Source organism: Schistocerca cancellata, chromosome 4 (genome assembly GCF_023864275.1).
Source record: "Schistocerca cancellata isolate TAMUIC-IGC-003103 chromosome 4, iqSchCanc2.1, whole genome shotgun sequence".
In the NCBI taxonomy this organism is placed as follows: Eukaryota; Metazoa; Arthropoda; class Insecta; order Orthoptera; family Acrididae; genus Schistocerca; species Schistocerca cancellata.
Genome location: NC_064629.1, coordinates 639,600,285 through 639,623,211, shown reverse-complemented (window position 1 = coordinate 639,623,211; position 22,927 = coordinate 639,600,285). Strand labels below are relative to the sequence as shown.

The 22,927-nt window shown below is 45.1% G+C and overlaps 1 long non-coding RNA gene across 2 annotated transcripts in view; it reads left to right on the top strand.

Annotated features, from left to right (window-relative positions):
- LOC126183237 (uncharacterized) overlaps window positions 1–22,449 on the top strand; it is a 28,312-nt gene extending 5,863 nt beyond the window's left edge. The window contains exons 3-4 of one of the 2 annotated variants that reach the window (XR_007536710.1): window positions 21,389–22,239; window positions 22,330–22,449. This is a non-coding gene — a long non-coding RNA (uncharacterized LOC126183237). Of the gene's footprint in view, window positions 1–21,388; window positions 22,240–22,329 lie in introns of those variants that run through there. The other variant, XR_007536709.1, reaches the window with a different exon arrangement.
- The last annotated feature ends 478 nt before the right edge of the window (window positions 22,450–22,927 follow it).

The following is a 22,927-nucleotide window of genomic DNA, read 5'->3' as shown; positions in this document are numbered from 1 at the left end:
AGATTTATTAGGTTCTGAATTATTTCTGCGTCTTTTAACTGGAACGTAGTAGACATGGCTTCTAACAAAAATTTTTCTTTCACCCCAAGACATATCCTGCCAGAAATGATTAAATATTCGCTGTCTCTGCTCTTCTGTAATATCCTTGCAATTCCTGTTCCAATTTAAGGAAGAATGTTTACAAGTACATCGTGGTTTTATTTCCCTCCTGTTCCTGCTCGTTGTTGGTCTCTTTTTGCCAAACTCATCTTTTTGCATTCCTAAATAATCCTGTCCCCTCATACGTTTTTCTTTCTGCAAACTTTGAAGTGATTGATTGCTTTTCCTTTTACGGCGCTGCTTAGTACCCTTCACTCCCACATCAACTTCGTCATCATCGTCTTCCTTGCTATTGTTACTGCTATGGTCATTTTTGTTTTTATCTGGATCGTACGCATCAGTACTGCCACTGGAGATATCATCCTCGCTGCTGTGTTCGAAAAGACTTTCAAACTCAGAAGTGGAATTCGCCTCTGTATAGGCTTCTTTTTCCACACTATCTGTAGTGTAAACCATAACGTCATCAATAACATTTAAATAATTTAATCAGCTCAACTTCCAAACAAGGATCTTACTTCCAGTTACAACAATATAAACTACGGTTTACCTTCATTTTGTAGGTCTACCCTTTCTTTTGGTGCAGGACAAGGAGGAACAACCTGACTAGAATCTTCTTCTGGTGATTTTATACGATATGATCCGTTGTTGGCTTGTTTCACAAGGTGAAGAGTGAATTTACTCTTTTTACCCATAGCTGAAAACAAAGTAGTTACTGTAGAATGTATAGGATTCTGTTCAGTTCTAAAATTAGAACCTCCTATGTACCGAGCGCAGTCTGCTTTACGCGCAATGGAAAACTCGTAAGTCAACATTGTATTTAACGAGGTCATTATTAATTCTGTATATTAAAATACAATACATAAATACCTAGAAATACTAACACGTACCTGTAGCAATAAACCAGTGTTGGGTCTGTCAGTCAAAAAAGTTACTATCACGTCAAAAAACGTTTAAATCTCGGAGTATGTGTTCGCCCTGCACACTAACAATGGCGATTATCGGAGATGCGAGGTTTACAGCACAAACTACATATCGCTGGAGATGTGAGGTTTTCATTATTGCTGCTAGATGGCAACACCGTTCAACTCGAAGATGGAAGGTTTCAACAGCCTATGTGGCATAATTTTCTACATTTGGTAATGCAGTTACATGGATTTCATTGTCAGATGGAGTTACGAGGTTTTCATTGCCTAGCGACGATGTGCTGGTCTGCATTGGCGGTTTTCATTTGGTTGCTCCCACATACTGGTTTCACTCAAAAGACTGAATGTTTAGTCCAATCAATTCGTAAAGCTACAACTGACTGATTAAATTGTTTTCATTTGTTTGCTCACATAGAGTAGTTTTGCTCAAAATAATGAATGAATAATTCTGCTGACACGTGAAACTACAACCAAATTAGATGACTGTTTTCCAGTAACCAACTGAATCAATTGTTTTTTCATTTGGTTGTTCCTGTCACTAGGTCTTCCAATGCTGCAGTAGTCCAATGTGGTCTGACTGCACAAATAAATAAACTTTATAAAATTTCACTTTTGTTTATAAACATGGTATGGATATGACTGACAGGGTCAGCAGATTTTGGTTGTCAGCTATGATGGGGGACAGTGCGTTGTCTCTAATAAAATTTCTTCAACTATTCGGATTTTTGGATGAAGTCGTGAAGGTTCAGTATGCTGTGAAGAAATGAGGCTTACTTAAAGTTCCGGCGTCTCGGACCAGGGACGGCTGTATGTGGAGATGTTGTAAGGATAACAGGGCAAGGGAAGTGTTCGATCCCAATGTGTGGCTGGGAATGTTGGTTTTGGTATCGGGAGATGTTTTTGAGCTAGATAGGTCAAGGGAAGTGTTAGGTCCTAATTTATGGGATCGGGAGCTGCTGTTGAGATATATAGGTCAAGGGAAGTGTCCGATTCCAGATGATATTGTGTTTAGTGGTATTTGGGGATTTTTGTGATTTCGGTTTTTTTCCTTGTTTTGCGTGGTTTTGTATGGGGGTGGGTGTCTAAATTTGTTTATATGTAGTTTGTCCCCACCCAAAAACCCCCTATTTCCCTCGCCTGTCCCGTTAGTGTCAGACTTTTTGTGGAACGTGTGTACGTTTGTTTTTCAATGTATTTTCATCCTCATAATGTGTACGTAACGACTTTATATGCGCCATATTGGAATCGTGGTTTATGGTCATTTCCACCATATTTGTGACGTCATGGGTCAAAGCAGACGGGCGGGATCGAACACTTCCGTATTTCCATCTGCGCTTCTTCCTTCAGACCTCCTCTCATGTCTACTGAATTGCTTACTTTCTGTTGAACATCCCAGCTGCGTACTTGAGGTTTCCTACATTTTTAAAATGTTTTGCAGATGCATACTGTGTTTTAGACTCTTTGTTGATGTGTTTACTGCCATCTGAATTTTTACAGAATTCTTTCTTATATTTTTGTCTTCATACTTTCTGTTTCTTCCCCAGACATTATCCTTCTTTATGGTCATCAATGGGATGTTAAAACCTAATCTTCGTTTCTTTTTTCTTATTTATATCATCTCCTTGTTTTGCATTAGCCTTCCTTCTCCTTGAGTGACAGGGAACAATTACTACTATTTCGATCTCCCATTCATTCTTTTGCATTTTACTCTATTCTGCCTGTAAGCAACCAATTTTAGTACTTGCACTTTTTCCCTTCATATTAATTTTGTGTGTCATCTGTTTGTGTCTGTTTCTTCTGTGCTTATATTACAACAAACTGTTCCAGCTGAGTGACCATATTGTCTTGACATGCAGCGTCAAGTAAATATAGTATATTCCTACATAAATATAGAAGAGAACGTAGCTTACTTGTTTTAACTGTCCAAGTAATTAACAGTGTAAAGTAGAGATAGTGGTTTTAATTGGATAGTTGTTTTATATTGTAAGGCAGAAGATAAAAGAGGTAAAACTTACCCATCAAATATAAAGTGCACATGAAAAGGAATTATAAGGTACACTCTTCCACATTGAATTCAGCAATACAGAGTATTCTGGATTGAGTAGTAAAATATGTACATGTACTAACAAAAAATGTATCCATTGAAAGAACTCTATCTTCTCCAATAAAATGTTGAGCAAAGTAAAACTGTGCAAATTCCTCCACTATCACATGAATGATATAAAACAGTGTGTTCCCATCTAGAAATAAACAGTCAACTATGAAAGAGCTTAAAATTGTAGAAAGGTACTTCAAAGAGACCAGGGCATAAATTGTCCAATTGCAGAATTGAGGTTTTACCATATGCTGAAGACAGTTCAATAAATACAAGTTGAATGGCTTTAGAGGTTTCCCAGAAATCTCTTAAAGTTCTGCAAATTCCTCCCCCAACTGCAACAGGTTCCTAAGCACAAAGTAAAGGGGAGAATGATACCTATACTACATTAATAAGATTGTTCCAGTGTTACCATTGAACATGAACAGGATCGAGTCGAGATCCATATGGAAGGAGCGAGGATACAAATGCAGGTAAAATCTCCTTGCATTTGTCTCAAAGAGATGTATTGCAACACTCCTGTGGAGAGTGTTTACACCATCCACAAAAAGGATTAACTTACTTACAAGAGAGAGTGTTACTGTTGAACATGAACAGGATCGAGATCCATATGGAAGGAGCGAGGATACAAATGCAGGTAAAATCTCCTTGCATTTGTCTCAAAGAGATGTATTGCAACACCCCTGTGGAGAGTGTTTACACCATCTACAAAAAGGATTAACTTACTTACAAGAGAGCTGTTAAAGGGTTAATAGCTTTACTTTTCTTGTTCTTCTTCTTTTCCCTTTTCCCATTTCTTCTACAGGGTCAGTATTTATAAGTGTTTGAGCAATGTTAGTGGTAAGTGTTGGCCAGATGCCCTTCCAAATACCCCCCCCCCCCCCACCACCACCACCACCAAGATAGAATTGGTGTACCCCACCTATCACCTGCATCTAGATTTACGTTCAAGTGTAAGAATGTTTGCTAAAAGTTTGCATAGCATGTAGCTGAGGCAGAATGTGCATACCAGACCAGCATTTACCTCGTTGGATGTGGGAAACAGTCTAAAAACCACATCCTGTCTGGCCAACTCAGCAGCCCTCATCATTAATCCACAAGTCAGATTAAATCTGGATCAAGCTCACCACCTCACATCCCAGAAGGGCTGCTTTAATGTGCTCAGCTACCTGGTTAGGTAATACCTTTATTAATAAAGTAATGAACATCATGTCTTACTTGTTCTCCTCATCACAGATTTGCAAACAATTTAACTCATTATATATGCTTATGAGAAGGTAACAGTATGCTCACTGTAGTTTCCTACAAGTTGTTCTGTGGATTGGCCCTATGAAAGTATATGTCTTCTTCCCTTTTTGTCATCAGCAGGTCATATCAGACATGTTTATTTTCATACGACAGGGTGATTATAATTAAAGTTCCAGGTTCAAAATGCCATAAAAAAAGAATAGCTACTCAGAACGATGTCAAATTTGAATGGAATATTATCAAAGAAATGGGAAATTGTTGTGACTCGCTGATCTTTCAAAGTGCTGCCGCACAGATACGCACGTCCTCTACATGCGGTGCTGTCTGCCAGCCATGCAGCAGCAGCGCCACCTAAGAGGCCAGTCAGCCAGCGACCGCTAGATTTGGACTCAGTTATGATTTGACTGTTAAAGTGTACACACGTCTTACTCTGTTTACTTGATCTGTGACTTTCATGTATTGTGTCTTCCTTGAAATATATTTGTTCAACTTGAAGTTATTACAATTGGCGATGAGGTAGTGATTTTTCTTTTCCATCGTTGACCCACATGTTTACATGGCTACTTTAGAGCAACTATTGCAAGGTTTCATAGAACAGCAAACGCTTCTCACAAATGCGATTCGTGATTTCGTCGCAGCATCAAATGCGGGGCGTCTCTCGCCGTTGTCTCTACCTACTTTTCCTCCTTACGACGAGACGGCAGCGGACTGGTCTGATTACGAAAAACGTCTTTGACAGCACTTCTGGGCATTTCATGTCGCGGACGAACAAACTTGTAAGTCTCTGTTCCTTTAATGGATTTCACCTCAAATGTATCGGTTGTTGTCGCAATCGGCTCCTTTGAAAGATCCTGCGTCTTTGTCCTTTGCTGAAATGTGCTCATTTCTGTCCGCCTATTTTCAAAAGCATACGCATGTGGTAGCCTCTCGTGTTGCCTTTTATCGTTGTCAAAAACAACCAAATCAATCCTATCACGCTTGGGTTGTTGCACTTCACGGCCTCAGTAGAAAGTGTCAATTTGTTACTGACGTTCACAAAGAGTCCTACGCCGATTCCATGGTACAGAATGCTATTATCCGATCGGCGCCCGACAAAGAAGTTTGGCAACATGCCTTCAGTTGGCAAATCCGACTCTAGATGAAGTCCTATCCATCGCTCAGTCTTTTGAAATTCCTCGCATTGCTGGAGCGCAAATAGAGGCATGGGGTGACGTCGGGGGAACACAACCTCTGTGCACTGTTGATGAAGCGCGTGACGTGTCCCCGCCGGCTGACGTGGCCGCAGTACGCTCCCAAGCGCAGCCTCGGACTAACCGTAAACAAACCTCTAAGAAACTGCAGCAAAACCCACGGCAACTTCCTTCATGTCCGTGGTGTTTTACGAAACATTCACGAGAAGATTGTCCACAACTTTGGGCCGTGTGTCACAAATGCAAAAAAGAGGGTCATGTGTCATCCGTTTGCAAATTCGACCGCATATATGATGTTCATGAACATGACACTGATTCTGATTCTGTGTTGTCTGCCAATTGTACTTGTTCCCTTTCAGGGAAGTTATTCCTCACTGTCCAAATACTTGGTCAAGATGTTCGCATGCAGGTGGATACTGGTTCTGCTGCCACTATCATCAATTCTCAGACGTATCTTCATTTGGGTTCTCCAATCCTGTCACCTGTCACTAGGCAATTACGGACTTACAATAAACAGAAGATTTCTCTCTTGGGACAATTTGATGCTGAGGTATCTTACAAATCTGTCGTTCGCACTGTTCCCATATTTGTGGTCGACCATAGTAACGCGGAGAATCTTTTTGGTTTCGATGCCTTTCGCGTTTTTGGGTTCTCCATAGATGACTGTCAATATCGTCTCTGATGCTATTCCTTATGCTCGATTGGATTCCTTGTTGATAACATTTTCGTCCCTTTTTTGTCCTGGGTTAGGCCATGCAAACGACTTTGAAGCTCATATCACGCTCAAACCCACTGCTCGGCCTAAGTTTTTTCGGGCTTGGCCCATTCCTGTGGCCCTTCGTGATCAGGTCAAACGGGAGCTGGATTGTCTCACTGCTTCAGGGGTCTTGCTTCCTGTCACTTCCAGTGAGTGGTCCTCTCCTGTCGTTTTCGTTGCTAAGCCAAATGGTGATATTCGTCTCTGTGGCGATTTCAAAGCCACTGTAAATGCTCAGTGCCTTATCGACACTTACCCTAAGCCTCGACCTGAAGAATTGTTCACTAAACTTGCTGGAGGCCAGTATTTTTCTAAACTTGACCTGTCAGAAGCTTATCATCAACTTCCTCTCGACACTGCTTCCCAGCAGTTTCTGGTCCTTAACACGCTTTTCGGCCTCTATCAATACCAACGATTGCCATTCGGGGTTGCCAGCGCCCCTGCTTTCTTTCAGGACGACATTGTTGTCACTGGCTCCACCACTGACGAACATCTTCAAAATCTCCGCACACTTTTTCATGTCTTACAGACAGCTGGTCTTAAGTGTAATCTTCAGAAATCAAAATTTTTTCAGGCATCTATCACGTACTTGGGGTTTCAACTCTCTCGGGATGGTATTCGTCCGCTTCAGCAAACTGTCACTGCGATCAATGCCCTTCCTCGCCCTACATCTGTTAAGGAACTGCAGGCCTTCTTGGGGAAAATAGCATACTATCACAGGTTTTTACCGTCTGCTGCTTCGGTGGCTCAGCCGTTGCATTGCCTGTTGCATCTTTCAAAGTGCCGCCGCGCAGTTACGCGCGTCCTCTACATGCGGCGCTGTCTGCCAGCCATGCAGCAGCAGTGCCACCTAAGCGGCCAGCCAGCCAGCGACTGCTAGATTTGGACTCAGTTATGATTTGACTGTTAAAGTGTACACACGTCTTAATCTGTTTACTTGATCTGTGACTTTCATGTATTGCGTCTTCCTTGAAATATATTTGTTCAACTGGAAGTTATTACAGAAATGTTATGGAAACAATAAAAATTTATGAAAATTTTCCCACTAGATGGTGCTGAAAATGTCATAACGTAAATGGATTCAGCTACAAATTACTGAAGAATTGCAATATGATAGCTATGGTGTGAGTTCCACATTAAACCAACTGTACTGTGCAATGTGTATCACTGCTCAAGTGTGACATTTGACAGTAAAACAGTGGAAGTGGTCAAAAGACATCTGTCATATTTTTTCCTTCATTGTCATATCTGATTTATTTACTTCATTAATGAAATCAAATGAATTTTCCTAATTTTTTCCTCCTCTTTGCAGTCATGTATTAGGATTTGCAGAATATTTATATTTTTTTCAACATTTCATTCAATATACCTAGAATGGCGGAAGGGGTCAATTCGAACCCACTGTAATTTCCTTTTTTAATGTATGTAGATCATCCAACAATGGAGTGGCAACAGTCAGCAGTCATGCAGTGCATTTGCTTCTCATTGTTGCAATTTGGCACATGGAAATTCCAGTCAACCATAGTTTATATCTTTTTTGTCCACAAAGCACATTTTCGAACATGTGTCATCAGCGTAGACTTTCTGATGAAAAAGTGTTACATCTCTTATTTATTTATTTCTTACTTACTTCATTGATCCAACTGTGACAAACTCATGAGGGTATAGAGTGTGTCAGTAAACAATATATACATAGGTAGTATTAAAGCAGTCAATCATACTAAAGAAATATTCCATGTTTGCATTACACATATGTGGTTAGAATGACAGATTACAGCAAACATTAGACACAGTAAGTGGAAAACAAAGAATATTATGAAGTTGAATTGGAAATTGACTTCACTGACGAAGATGATGATTATGTACATGACACAAGTTTAGATGAAGACACTGTGAATAAGGAGTGATTAGCAGAAGAGGATTCATATGCTGATCTATGTCAATAATCACTTCTTTCAATACAACAGGCACAGCTGTACATGTCTGCAAAGATAACTGCTAGCAATGGAACCATGTGAGGGGTCGTGTTATAACTTCAAGTTGAACAAATATATTTCAAGGACGATGCAATACATGAAAGTCACAGATCAAGTAAACAGAGTAAGACGTGTGTCACTTTAACAGTCAAATCATAAACTGAGTCCGAGTCTAGCGGCCGCTGGCTGGCTGGACGCTTAGGTGACGCTGCTGCTGCATGGCTAGCAGACAGCACCGTGTGTAGAGGACGCGCGTAACTGTGCGGTGGCACTTTGAAAGATCGGCGAGTCACAACACTTTTCCCCCCTTTGAAGTTTTTGCACAGGTCTTGATGGAGGTGGCCTGTAGATTGCTAACGTACATAGGTGTTGTTTGACCGGCCGTAAATTCTTGAGGAGGAGGCTTCCCGTATGGACGGAAGTGTCCCCGATGATAACGGGTCGAGATGACAGGAGACGTGGGGGTCGAATCTGCTGGGGCCCCGTGCACCAATCTGCCAATTGCGGCAAGTCCGGTTGTTATAACAGGAGACATGGGTGATGTGTCCGCGTCTGTAGAAGAAGGAGGCGAGTAGCGTTGCTCCGACAGATGTGCTGGCACCGATATGATGGTGAGAGGACTGCGTTGTGAGCAATGAGAGATTCCAGGATCCCGAGTTTCAGGTAGAGCCAAAGGTGGTGTAGTGGCTTCAGGAACAGGCGTTGTCGGCACACGAGGCTGAAGCTGGTCCGAATGATGCACTGCAACACCCGTGTCCGTCTGGATTTCATACAGGCGTCTGCCATGGTGTCGTAAGATGCGGCCATTTGCCATATCCCCGTACCCATACAAGGTAGCCGGCGGTGAACCGGTCAAGCAAAGGCACCCGCGGACGTGAGGTGGAAGGCCGCAGAGGATGTAGCGTGCAGGGCTGTCGGGCTGTGGTCGCCCATGGGGGTGAAACGGTAAGAAGCCAGAAATTGGAGAAGGGCATCATCAGCAGCAGAAGAAGTCAGGAGTTTCCTCATCTGAGTCTTAAATGTGCGAACAGTCGTTCAGCCTCACTGTTTGACTGTGGATGGAATGGAGGGGCCGTGACATGCATGACGCCATGACGGGCTCAACAATCTGAAAAATCGGAAGAGGCAAATTGCTTTCCAAAGAGAAAATGCGAGCTAGGGCATTGGTGGTTGCTGCGGTGGTAGGCGACGTGCAACGGACAATGAAAGGAAAGTTAAGAGTAGGCGTACCTAAAAAAAAAGGTCCCGCGAAGTCAGCATGAATACCCTTCCAGGGCTTCTCAGGCGAAGGCCACGGTGACAAAGATGACTTTGGGGTGGCGGCCTGTGATGCACAAGGGCTGCAGGCAGCGACCATGTGTCCAATTGCAGAGTCGATGCTGGGCCAGTACACATGACGGTGTGCCAGAAATTTTGTACAAGAGACACTCCAGTGAAACTTCCTGGCAGATTAAAACTGTGTGCCCGACCGAGACTCGAACTCGGGACCTTTGCCTTTCGCGGGCAAGTGCTCTACCATCTGAGCTACCGAAGCATGACTCACGTCCGGTACTCACAGCTTTACTTCTGCCAGTACCTCGTCTCCTACCTTCCAAACTTTACAGAAGCTCTCCTGCGAACCTTGCAGAACTAGCACTCCTGAAAGAAAGGATATTGCGGAGACATGGCTTAGCCGCAGCCTGGGGGATGTTTCCAGAATGAGATTTACACTCTGCAGCGGAGTGTGCACTGATATGAAACTTCCTGGCAGATTAAAACTGTGTGCCCGACCGAGACTCGAACTCGGGACCTTTGCCTTTCGCGGGCAAGTGCTCTACCATCTGAGCTACCGAAGCACGACTCACGTCCGGTACTCACAGCTTTACTTCTGCCAGTACGTGAGTTGTGCTTCGGTAGCTCAGATGGTAGAGCACTTGCCCGCGAAAGGCAAAGGTCCCGAGTTCGAGTCTCGGTCGGGCACACAGTTTTAATCTGCCAGGAAGTTTCATATCAGCGCACACTCCACTGCAGAGTGAAAATCTCATTCTGGAAACACCCCAGTGCCCTTTGTTAAGGAGGCGCAAGTCCGAAGCACACAAAGATGCAGGTACCACAACACACGGAGAAGCATTTTTGGTGGAAAGGAGGATAACACCATCCCTAGCCGTGAGGCGGTAAAGCAAAGTGTAGTAGTTCCGCAAGATTAGAAGTCTTAGTGGATGGACGATCTGGCCAACCCTTCTGAATGCAGCGTAAAAACTGGGAGAGGGTAAGGTCAGAACCCGTAGCAGCCGCCAGCCGGTCCCCAGTGATGGGGAATCCGTCTACAACCCGCTGCTTGGCAACATCCAGGTGGAAACACAAAAGTTCGTCCCTATCGAATGCCAGATCAGGACCCATGGGAAGGCGAGACAGTGCATCAGCATTCGCATGTTGAGCCGTCGACCGGAAATGAATCTCATAATTAAAACGAGACAAGTAAAGAGCCTAACGCTGGAGGCGGTGTGCAGCCTTGTCGGGAAGTGACGTTGATGGATGAAACAAGGAAACAAGTGGTTTGTGATCCGTAACAAGATGAAATTTGGATCCATAGAGAAAAACACCAAACTTATGAAGAGCATAAATAATGGCCAAAGCTTCTTTTTCAATTTGAGAATACTTTTGTTGGGCATCCGTGAGCATTTCGGAGGCATAAGCAATGGGTTGTTCAGAACCGTCAGAAAAACAGTGCGCAGGGACTGCACCAACCCCGTATTGAGAGGCGTCCGTGGCAAGAACAAGATGTTGGCCAGGTCGATAAGTAGCCAGGCACGAGGCCTGTTTCAGCATAGTCTTCAGTTTCTGGAAAGCCGCATCGCATGACGAGGACCAGTGAAAAGGCACGTTTTTATGCAACGGGCAATGCAACGGCTGAGCCACCGAAGCAGCAGACGGTAAAAACCTGTGATAGTATGCTATTTTCCCCAAGAAGGTCTGCAGTTCCTTAACAGATGTAGGGCGAGGAAGGGCATTGATCGCAGCGACAGTTTGCTGAAGCGGACGAATACCATCCCGAGAGAGTTGAAACCCCAAGTACGAGATAGATGCCTGAAAAAATTTTGATTTCTGAAGATTACACTTAAGACTGGCTGTCTGTAAGACATGAAAAAGTGTGCGGAGATTTTGAAGATGTTCGTCAGTGGTGGAGCCAGTGACAACAATGTCGTCCAGGTAATTTATACACCCAGGGACAGTGAGCAATAATTGTTCCAAGAATCACTGAAAGAAAGCAGGGGCGCTGGCAACCCCGAATGGCAATTGTTGGTATTGATAGAGGCCGAAAGGCGTGTTAAGGACCAGAAACAGCCGGGAAGCAGCGTCGAGAGGAAATTGATTACAAGCTTCTGACAGGTCAAGTTTAGAAAAATACTGGCCTCCAGCAAGTTTAGTGAACAATACTTAAGGGCGAGGCATAGGGTAAGTGTCAATAAGGCATTGAGCATTTACAGTGGCTTTGAAATTGCCACAGAGACGAAAGTACCAGTTACTGTGAAACTACATTACTTTTTACCAACAGTAGGAAGCGCAGTTTTTTGCCTCATTCAGAAAATGTTCCCTAATGTCACTCTGAGTAAACTTTCCTATGATCAAGTTGTAGATTCTCTAACTATTATGACCAACAAGTGAATGTAGTGGCTGCTAGGTACCATTCTTTCATTGCAAGAAAAGGTCAGAAAAAACTTATCGTCAGTGTGTAACAGATTTGATGGGTATGACGAAGAAATGCAAATTCAAATGTGCTTGTGGTGCTTTATATTCTGATGTTATGTTATTGGATGCGATCGTGTACAATGTAACTGATGTCAGACTTAGAGAACAGATTTTGAAACAGTCATATCCATCATTTCAACACATGCAAATACAAAATGAGTATGATTCAGGTACCATGTTCGCCGATAAATTTGAGCAGCCAGGTTGAGTCGTCCCTTGCTCGTGACTGGCTCTTTAGGCAGAAACAGTTCATGTGCACCATGCCATGTGAACAGCTCTCTAAACGGGCCAATAGATCCCCTGTGGGTCTGGGGGTTAGAATAGGCCCGAGGTATTCCTGCCTGTCGTAAGAAGTGACTAAAAGGAGTCTCTCACTTTTCGGCCCTATGAGTTGAGGTCCCTTTCTATAGTTTGACCTGCCACTTTCAAAATTCTACAGAAGTGCAGGCCATATGGGGAATGATGCCTTACGTGGTGCATGAGTTATCCATAGTGCCCTTAGATTCGATCTCCTGAATCTCTTGTCATGGCTTTGCATCTCCACCAGCGATTCAACTATTTGGGTGAGGACACATTCCGGAGTATGTCATCTTCTTCCATTGTCTCCTGTCCTCTTTCACCCTGTAACAATATTGGATTTCTCTGCACCCAATATCCAGCATGGTAGCCAGTCCATTGTGGTGGGGCTGTCATTTACCCATTTGGTGGTAGCCTTCTGACAACAGAGGGATCACACTGCTGATGCCTGAGCTGTAAACTCCCTATGTATGCTGAGGAGTAGATGCCTGCCTTCCTGGGGCATCAGGACTTCCGGCAATGGCCATCATGCCAGTTAGCCTTTGCTGTGACTGGGTGGTGCCTGTGGGGAGAACCCCTGATCGGAGTGGGTGGCATCAGGGTGGATGACCCCCAGTGAAGTGGACTAAGTCATTTCTTGCTGGTGACAGTATGGTGCCAGCAGTCTCTGAGAAGGGCAGGATCGAATACAATGCCAACAGGTATGACCCTAAACTGTTTCCCTCCCTCACTATATCATGGGAAGAACGTAGGGCTACAGAACGGACAGAGCCACATTCGCCTCGGTTTTTAGTCTGGAGCAGAACTGGTGGGGGCTCCTTTCTACCTATGAAGCCTCAATTTTTTATTGAACACCTTGAGGATAAGTTTTGAGAAGTGATAGCACTGTCCAAGGTTCAAAACAGTGCAGTTGTGATTCAGACAGCATCCCCACCCCAATCCTGAGTATTACTCGCCTGTGACATGCTGGGTGATATTCCTGTTTCCGTCACTTCCCATAAAAGCCTCAACATGGTCCACGGGATCATTTTCCATTGCGATCTCTTCTTGCAGTCTGACGATGAGTCCACGTCAATTTAGAGTGGTGGGGTGTTCATTTCACCTGGCACATTTACAGGGGACCCAAAGACAACAGGGTTGCTACCGGTGCCTTCATCTTGGCCTTTGAAGGTGATTCATTGCCTGAAAAGGTCAAGTTGATGGTTTACTGCTGTGATGTTAAGCCATACGCCCCTCCCCCTGTGCAGTGCTTTAAGTGCTGGACGTTCAGGCACATGTCTTCCCGCTGCACTTCCAGTGCCACATGTCGAGACTGCGGATGTCCACTGCACCCACGTACTCCATGTGCGCCTCCTCCCACTTTCATCAACTGTGGAGAGCACCACTCTCCCTGCTCGCCAGACTGACCAGTACTCCAAAAGGTCTGGAAAATTATGGAGTACAAGACCCTGGACCGGTTGACTTACACGGAGGCTAAACGTAAATTTGAAAGATTACACCCCATTCAGCTGATGTCAACATATGCTGCAGCTACATCACCATTGCTATCCCAAGTGCCAGTGGTTCCTCACTCTGTGCCACGAACAGTGGGCCCTCTAAGCCACCAGAATACATCTGCCCCCTTTGTGGTAGGAGGCAAATATTCCTCCATTGCTCCCAAAGCACCTACTTCGGGATCAAGGCCCCCCTGAATGAAGGGGACATCGGTCTCCTCCCCCCTGCCAGAGAAGCGACAGCCTCCTTCGGCTCCTCTTGTGTTGTGCAGAAGGGGTCCCTTGGGGCCCTCTCTCCCAAGGTCTCCAATAATGCCACGACGGACACTCGCCAGTGGCTCAAGGAGCCAAAAGCTGCTGAATGAAGAGCTTCATGGTCTTCCTCCGTGCCTGAAGCTGCTTTGGGGACAGCTTTCCAGCAAACTCCTAAAGGGAAGCGAGACAGCAAGCAAACTAAGAAGAAGTTTGCTAAGAAACAGGACTCTCTGGTGGCCCCAGCACCACCACTCCCTACCAATTCTGCATCTGAGGATGCAGTGGAGATCTTGGCATCCCCTGTGGACCTGGATCTCAATGACGCCTCATCCACCATCGCAATGGCTACAAATACACAATTGGTGGCAGTAGGTGACCCTGAGACATAACCTGCCTCCTTGCGCTCTCCATGCCTTCTCAGCCTCACTATAACATCATCTTTCATTGGAATTGCGGCGGTTTCTTCCACCACCTGGCTGAGCTACAGCAACTCTTAAGCTTTACATCTGCTTTCTGCAATGCCCCCCAGGAAATCTGGTCCCCAGCATTACAAGAGCCATAGCGACTATAACAGAGTGTCAGGTGGAGTTTGTGTCTATGTCCTGAACTCAGTATGCAGTGAACCTGTGCCACTTCAAATCCCTCCTGAAGCTGTGGCTGTCAGGATAAGGATGACGCAGGAAACGACTGTCTGAGACGTATATCTTCCTCCACATGGTGCAGTACCTCTGAATGCATTGGCTGCACTGATTCATCAAGTCCCTAAGCCTTTCCTACTTTTGGGGGATTTTAACACTCATAACCCCTTGTGGGGTGGCACCGTGCTTGCTGGTCGAGGCAGAGATGTCGAAAATTTACTGTCACAACTCGACCTCTGCCTTTTAAATACAGGTGCCCCCACACATTTCAGTGTGGCACATGGCACATATTCGGCCATTGATCTCTTGGTTTGCAGTCCTGGCCTTCTCCCATCTACCCACTGGAGAGCACATGACGAGCTGTGTTGTAGTGACCACTTCCCCATCTTCCTGTCACTGCTCCAGCGTCAGGCCCACAGATGCCTGCACAGATGGCCTTTAAACAAGGCAGACTGGGATGCTTTCACCTGTGCTGTCACCGCTGAATCTCCCCCACATGGTAACATCAATGCGGTGGTTGAGCAGGTAACTACAATGATCATTTCTGCGGCGGAAAACGTGATCCCTCATTCTTCAGGGTGCCCCCGGCGAAAGACAGTCCATTGGTGGTCACCGGAAGTCGCTGAGGCAATTAAAGAGCGTCAGCGAGCTCTACAGAGGCATAAGCGACACCATTCCCTGGAGCACATCATAGACTTTAAACGGCTTCGTTCCCACATTTGCCAGCTTATCAAAAGACGGAGACAAGAGTGTCACCTTCCCAAGTCTGGGAAAAGATCAAACGAGTTTTTGGGTACCAGACCCAAACAGGTGTTCCCGGTGTCAACATAAATGGTGTGTTATCTACCAACACAAACGCGATTGCTGAGCACTTTGCTGAGCGCTGTGCTCGTGCCTCTGCGTTGGAGAATTACACCCTCCCCCTCCCCCCTCCCCAGCCTTTTGCACTCTCAAATTACGGATGGAAGGGAATGTTCTCTTGTTCACTACACGCCACAGTGAACCCAATAACGCCCCATTTACAGAGTAGGAGCTCCTCAGTGCCCTTGCACATTCCCCCGACGCAGTTCCTGGGGCAGATCAGATCCACAGTCAGATGATTAAACATCTCTCATCTGACTACAAGCGACATCTTGTGATCTTCAACTGGATCTGGTGCGATGGCATCTTTCCATTGCACTGACGGGAGAGCACCATCATACCAGTCCCCAAACCTGGCCAAAACCTGCTTGATTTGGACTGATATCAGCTCATCAGCCTCACGAATGTTCTTTGTAAGCTGTTGGAATGTATGGTGTGTCGATGGTTGGTTTGGGTCCTGGAGTCACGTGGCCTACTGGCTTCGTGCCAGGGCTGTTTCCGCCTGGGTCGCTCTACCACTGATAATCTTGTGTCCCTCGAGTTTGCCATCTGAACAGCCTTCCCCAGACGCCAGTACCTTGTTACCGTCTTTTTTGATGTATGAAAAGCGTATGACACCACCTGGCGACATCATATCCTTGCCACATTATGCGAGTGGTGTCTCCGGTGCCCGCTTCCATTTTTTATCCAGAATTTCCTGTCACTTCGTACTTTCCATGTCCAAGTTGGCGCCTCCCATAGTTCCCCCCATATCCTGGAGAATGGGGTCCTGCAGGTCTCTGTATTGAGTATATCTCTATTTTTAGTGGCCATTAACAGTCTAGCAGCATCTGTAGCGCCGTCCGGCTCACCATCTCTGTATGCAGAGGACTTCTGCATTTCGTACTGCTCCATCCGGTACTGGTGTTGCTGAGAGGCGCCTACAGGGACACATCTACAAGGCACAGTCATGGACTCTAGCCCATGGCTTCCAGTTTTCAGCCACAAAGTCATGTTTTATGCACTTCTGTCGGCGTTGTACCTTTCATCCGGAACCAGAGCTCTACCTTACTGATGATTCCCTCACTGTAGTGGAGACATATCAATTTTTAGGACTGGTTTTCAACGCCTAATTAACTTGGATTCCTCTCCTTCGCCAGCTTAAGCGGAAGTGCTGGCAGCACCTCCGCTGCCTGAGGAACACCAACTGGGGTGCAGATCACTGTATGCTGCTGCAGCTCTGAGAGCCCTTGTTCAATTCTGCCTTGACTATGGGAGTCTGGTTTATGGTTTGGCGGCGCCCTCAGCATTGCGTATACTCGAGCCAGTGCACCACTGTGGGGTTCGACTAGTGGTGGGAGCTTTTAGGACGAGTCTGGTGACCAGTGTCCTGGCAGAGGCTGGTGTCCCTCTATTGCAGGTCAGGCATGCGCAACTGCTCGCCAGTTACGTTGCACATGTTTGTAGTTCTCCTGCTCAACCAAATTACCATCTCCTTTTCCCACAAATGGCGGTTCATCTCCCGCATCGGCAGCCCAGGTCAGGGCTTACAATTGCAGTTCGCGTCCAATCCCTTCTGTCTGAACTGGAGTCCTTGCCTTTACCACCTATACCCAAGGTCCATTCACATACATCTCCACGGTTTACACCCAGGCCGCAGCTTTGCCTGGACCTTTCGCATGGCCCATAGGACTCAGTTCACCCCGCAGATCTCCGCTGTCACTTCCTCTCGATTCTTGACATGTACCGAGGCCACGAAGGGGTTTACACCGATGGCTTGATGGCTGATGGTCACGTCGGCTTTGCATATGTTGATGGAGGATATATTCAACAGCATTCCTTGCCCAATGGCTGCAGTGTTTTCACTACAGAGCTAATGGCTATATCTCGTGCTCCTGAGCACATCTGTTCAGGCCCTGGGGAGTCATTTCTTCTGTGTACTGACCCCTTGAGCAGCCTACAAGCTATCGACCAGTGCTAACCTCATCATCTTTTGGCAGCAACCATGCAGGAGTCCATCTATGCCCTGGAACAGTCCGGTCATTCAGTGGTGTTTGTGTGGACCCCAGGACATGTCGGAAACGCAGGCAATGAACTTGCTGACAGGCTGGCCAAACAGGCTACACGGAAACCACTTATGGAGATTAGCATTCCAATTACTGACCTGCGTTTGTTTTTGTGCCACCAGGTTTTCCGGCTTTGGGAGACGGAATGGCATAGTCTTAGTAACCACATCAAACTGTGTGTCATTAAGGAGACTACGAATGTGTGGCAGTCCTCCATGCGGGCCTCTCACAGGGACTGTGTGGTTCTATGCTGGCTCCACATGGGCCATGCTTGGGCACAACTACCTCCTGCACTGTGAAGACCTGCCTCAGTGTCAGTGTGGCACCCGGTTGACAGTGGCCCATATTCTGGTGCACTGTTCCACTTTGACTGCCCTGTGACGAAATCTTCGGTTACTGGACTTGTTGCCACTTATTGTATCTGACAACGCCTTATCGGGTGATTTAATTATATGTTTTATATCTGAGGGTGGGTTTTATCATTTGATCTAAGTTTTAGCGCATGTCCTTTGTCCCTCTGTGTCCTCCACCCTAGTGCTCTTAGGGTGGAGGTTTTAATGTGCTGCAGAGTGGCTGGCATCTCGTAATCTGCTTTGTCGTTTTAGTATCTTCTACCTATTTATTGTGTTTCTGTGGTTTTCTTGTCCCCTTTTGTCCATTTAAGTGTTTGTCGCCCTTTGTTCATCCTTGTGGTTTTTCCTTTCTCTCCGTTTTGTGTTGTCAGTCTCACTTGTTTTATTCTCATTCTTGTGGCATTGTTTTATTTGGAACAAGGGATCAATGACCTAGCAGTTTCGTCCTTCCCCTCTCTTTTAAACTAACCAACCAACCTGGCAAATAGAATTAAGTCATACCTTCGGTGCTATTCGTGGCACAAATGCCAAGACTGCCCACCAGACAAGCATAGTGTTGCACTTGGAGCGAGAAAGGTCACGTGCAATCCGTATGTTTGCAACGGAACAAACAAAAGAATTCTGCCCACTCACGTAATCAATGCAGTGTATTCAAAGCCTGCTGCAGTCATTAGCAAAACTAGCAAGCAAACACTTTCTTCAGTGCTATGCCAGTCCAACAAACCTTTTGTTCAATTGCATATAAGTGGGAAGCATGTGAAATTTCAGTTGGACATGAGTGCCTCTGTTACATTGCTGAATCGTGACACATATGAACTGTTAGGCTCCCCTCACCTTTCTAGAAGTAGCACACACTCACAGCTTATAATAGACAAGACATCCCTGTTCTCAGAAAATGTACTTTGCCTGCCATGTATCACTTGTGTACACGAACTATGACTTTCATGTGCTACAATCATGCGATTGTGAGAACATATTTGGCCTTGATTTATTTTATTTTTTTTGGTGTTAACATTCAGGAAACACTGTTGTCAATGACTGCATTCAGTGCCAAAGACAGTGTAGGTAGCTTGCTGAAAAAATTCCCTGAACTTTTTCTGAAGCTTTATTCAAGGCTAACAATTTTGTTATTTTATTGCACATATTACTATGAAAGACAATGCTCAGCCAAAATTTTGCTGGGCAGAACTGTTCCCATTGCATTATGGGACAAAGTGTCCACTGAACTTAAAGAATTGCAAGATAGTGGAGCTATTACGCCCATACAAGCTAGTCAATGGGCAAGTCCACTGGTTTTGCTCCCCAAACCTTCAGCTCGCATTCGCCTCTGTGTTGACTTTAAGTCTACAGTAATCCTACAAACTGTGATTGATGATTATCCATTGCCACCCCAGAGGATCTCATGAATGGATTAGGCACTGGTCATTACTTTTCAAAAATGGATTTGCGCGATGCCTATCTTCAAATACTACTAGACGAAGCATCTCAAAACGTGTGTCGTGAACATTCATGTGGGCTTGTTTAAATATTTGCATTTGCCTTTTGGCAGTGCTTCTGCACCCACCATTTTCCAACAGTATTTCGAACAGCTGACTGCTCAAGTATCAATCTGTTCAAACTATTTGGATGATACTGTTGTAGCAGGTCATACACCTGAAGAACACACTGAAAATTTGTGTAGTTTGTTTCGTGTGTTATCTGATGCAGGACTAGAGTGTACACTGGACAAGTGTGACAGTTTTAAATCTGAGTTGCAGTATCTTGGTCATGTCATAAACAGTCAAGGTGTACATCCTCTTTAGTCACATTTGTTAGCCATACAGGACCTGCCAGTTCCTCACAATGTCACAGAATTGCAGTCAGTCTTAGGGAAAATGAACTATTATGTTCAGTTCATATCAAATGCTACACAAATCACAGCTCCATTGCATCAATTTCATCGCAAGAACATCCCCTTTGTTTGGATAGATGAGCGCCAAGAAACTTTTAAAAAATATAAATATGTATTTCTCAGTGATCACTGCTTGGTACACTTTTATCTTGACCTACCAGTTGTGTTGCAAGTTGACGCTTCCTCTTATGGAAATGGTGCAGTGCTTTTGCACAGATTTGGTGATAAAGACAGGCCTATTGCTTTTGCATCAAAAGTGCTGTCCAGATCTCAGTGTAACTATTCACAAATAGAGAAAGATTGGCTATTGTGTATGGTGTCACCAAATTCCACCACTATTTGTATGGCAGAAAATTCTACTTAGTAAATGGATCACAAGCCACTGCAGTCCTTGTTTTATCCGATGAAGCTGGTTCCTGTACAAACTGTCCAAAAATTGTAAAGATGGCCTTTGTTGTTGTCTCAATAACAATATGAGAGAGTGTATCGTCCAACAGCTCGACATGGTAATGCAAATGCACTTTCACGTCTTACGATTGACCCTGATACAGACTTTGATGCTTCTGCTGCATCTTGTTGTCACATCAATGCTCACAATTCTGAATTGCTTCAGTCCTTTCCTCTGAATGATAGGAAAATTCCTCAGGCCATGGAAGCTCATTCAGATTTGAACATTTTGCTAAAATATATTCGCACATCTTGGCCCCACTCATTGCAGTAGCGCGCTGATACTTTGCATGTCAGCATAGCCTCGCTATACAGAAAGGAGTGATTCTTGTTCAAAATGACAGTGGACAGTCACATGTGCTGATCCCCAAAGCTTTGCAAAAAGAAGTATTGCAGTTACTTCACCAAGGACACTGGGGGATTGTTTGTATGAAACAGTTAGCATGTCGACACTGCACTTGGCTGGGTATGGACACCCAAATAGAACAGATTATGTCACAGAGCCATGCATGTGTGGAAAATCAGTTTGCTCAGCCACAAATGTTTTCTGCTTGGCCTAAGTCACAATCATGATGGCAATGTGTGCACATAGACTTTGCGGGATCTTTTTGGAACACTCGTTGGTTGATTGTGGTAGACTTTTATAGCAAGTTTCCTTTTGCTGTGCTAGTGAACTCAACAACGTCACATAGCACTTATCAGGTGTTGTCCTCAATTATTTCCTTTGAAGATGTGCCTAAACTCATAGTGTTGGACAATGGTTCTCAGTTCACATCAAATGAATTTGAATCATTCTGTGAACACAATGGCATACAGCACCTAACTAGTGCACCGTTCCATCCACAGTCGAACTGTGAAGCGGAACATTTTATCAGAATCAAAAGAAGGCTGGAAGTATCGCTTTGAACTGCATGATTTTGTGTTTTACGGGGTTTTTAGCGGCAGCAGATGGTGGGTGCAAGGCGAGATCCTTTGTCAAATTGGCCTATGCATGTATCTCATTTCAGGCCCAGACGGATTGCAGCGCTGACATCACAATAAAATTCACCACTGCCATGTGCATGGTTATCCTTCTGTATCTCTTCCCCCAGATTCACAGATCCCGAGGACAGTGTGGCCACAGCAGCTGCCAGAGGGTGTCATCACAACACCACAGGACAACCCCATCCAGATGGAGCCTTTGCCTCCTCTGCCTGATCTCGTCCTACCAATGGAGCTGGACCCACAAATGCCTTCTACATTGTGGTATGGGCCTCAGGAGGTGGACACGTACCCTTCTGGATGTCTTCCGAGGGACATTTCCACCAGTGCACAGGCCAGATAGTGGGGTATGACTGGAAGTATCACGTCCCCTGCAGCCACAGCTTCCAGTCCATTAGTGTGTCCACCCTGCTGCCTCCCCCACTGTTTTCGTGCTCCATATACAATGATAGTCCATCACCTTGGCGGGGAGCAATGTAACGGCATAAAGTCAAGCACCAGCATGCTAGTTGGGAATGATAGAAAAGAGGTGGCTGTGAGAAGACGTCAGCCAGTCGCACGCTGACTGACCCCTCTCCAGGATGACTACACGACAACAGCAGCCCCTATGTGGAGAGGACATAAGTGCCGTGACTGACTGGTGATGCTCCAGTTGAATAGCCACTTCGTGACCAGCAGCTGGATAGAAGCGTCAGTGCTCATTACCTTGCCTGTACACTCTATGTAACACAGACATGGGAACTGTTATACTGAAGAAATTGCTTATTTTGTATGTCACTCTTTGCTTGTGACACATCTGTGTAATTGTCAGATTTAAGTATTGTCTTTTAATTTTTTGTAATAAAACTCATTAATATGATTTGTTTGAATTGTTTTTCTAGTGAACTGAGTAGGAATCCTGGACTTCACATATTTGATGACAAACATAGAGACATAATGAAATTTGCCAGTGATGGTACAGGTAACAGGACCTCCACAACCCATCTCCTCAGAAAAATACAGTCCTATGTAAACAATGCTGTCAACCTGCGCCATACTGTTCACTTTGCAGAATAAAGAGATGCCAGCTGATGTGGGAGCAGATTTTCCACTGACCATATTCTGCAGTTCTGTGTACTGACACGTCCTTAGAAGCGGAAATGGGCTTCATCTGTCCACAGAATGTTCCATAGTCATTCATTGTCCACTTCCATGCAAGTAAGAAATTCTAGAACAAACATTTGTCTTACTGCCAGGTCAGTATGAAGCAACTCCTGAACATGAGTAATTTTGTATAGCAATGCAGTAAGTATCGAAGAATTTCATGCACCATGCTCAAAGGCATGTCCAGAGTTTGGGCAATTTCCTGTGCACTGCATATTTTCACACCACTGCTCGACCCCTCCTGCAATGTTGTGGCCACACCTTCTACTGATGTTGGATCAATTGTTTTCCTCCCTGTTGCAAACTGCAGTTCAAGCGGCCCTATCTTTATGAATTTGGCAATCATATTCTCCACACCCTTGGCAGACATTGGACCTGCACCTTTTTTTCATACCCTTGAGTGCCTGAAGTTTCTGCACAACTACTGGTGTATGGTCAGTCACAAAAGAGCTTTACCAGCAGCAAACGATCCTGCATTGAGAGTCATGCAGAGCATCTCAGATACG